Here is a 954-nt window from a genome sequence, read left to right on the forward strand (position 1 = left end):
TCTCCAGGATGGCGGATCACCGCCTCCCTAAGATTGTGTTCTACGGTGAACTTGACACCAGCTGCCGCAAGAGAAGAGCTCCAAAGAGGAGATATAAGGACTCCCTGAAACATTACCTCAGCCTTGGCCATATTGACCACCATCAGTGGTCCACCCTGGCCTCCAATCAAGAGATTTGGAGACACACCATACATAATGCTGCTGTCTCCTTTGAGAGCACGCGTAGTATCAGTCTCGAGGAGAAGAGAGAACGCAGAAAGGACCATGCCTCAACTATACCATCCAAGGAGACCTTCCAGTGTGCTCTTTGCAACCGGTCTTGCCTATCCCGCATCGGCCTTTTCAGCCATCAGCGCGCTTGCAGTAAGCGTGGGTAAAGCCCTTCCCAAATCTTCGTCCGTGAAGCCAAGCCATGATGATGATCAGCTTCAGAGTGAAAGGAGCCAATAATGCATGAAAAAAGTCTTTTACTTGGTTGTTCTTACCCTGTTCTACAAGTAACCACATGAAAGTTTCTGTGTTCTATTTTGAGAAGGAAGAGAAAACCCCCAACCTGCAGATTTTTGGTCTGTGTGTACGATGTTTTTCATCTCTAGTAGTGGTGCGATGGATGGTGTGAAAAATACATGTCGTGCTAATTTGAAAACCCAGCATCAAGGGCTGTGGCTCGCAAAAAGAATCACGTTTCTATGTACTTTATGAATTCTCATGGGTTATGTAAAGATTTCCTGGTATGTTCCAGGAAAAGAGTCTATGTGCGCTTGAGAACTTGCAGCCTTGATAGTTACCAGAATTGTGTGTCATTAGAAGCAAAATCTAAGAGTACAGTGGAAAAATCTCACTAGTTACTGCTAATGTGTGTATCTGAAACAGTCATGCCAAAACACGGGCCCTCATGGCATACATGGCGAGAGCAGCACTGACTGTCTTGTTCCCCAAAGTTCAGACGGAGAG

General features: G+C 46.0%; 1 protein-coding gene across 1 annotated transcript in view; it reads left to right on the forward strand.

The window, feature by feature from the left end:
• Positions 1-954, forward strand: part of RAPGEF1 (Rap guanine nucleotide exchange factor (GEF) 1) — an 83,318-nt gene that overhangs the window by 44,138 nt on the left and 38,226 nt on the right. The window lies entirely within an intron of this gene.

Source organism: Buceros rhinoceros, unplaced genomic scaffold (assembly GCF_000710305.1).
Source record: "Buceros rhinoceros silvestris isolate BGI_N320 unplaced genomic scaffold, ASM71030v1 scaffold4730, whole genome shotgun sequence".
Taxonomy (NCBI): Eukaryota; Metazoa; Chordata; class Aves; order Bucerotiformes; family Bucerotidae; genus Buceros; species Buceros rhinoceros.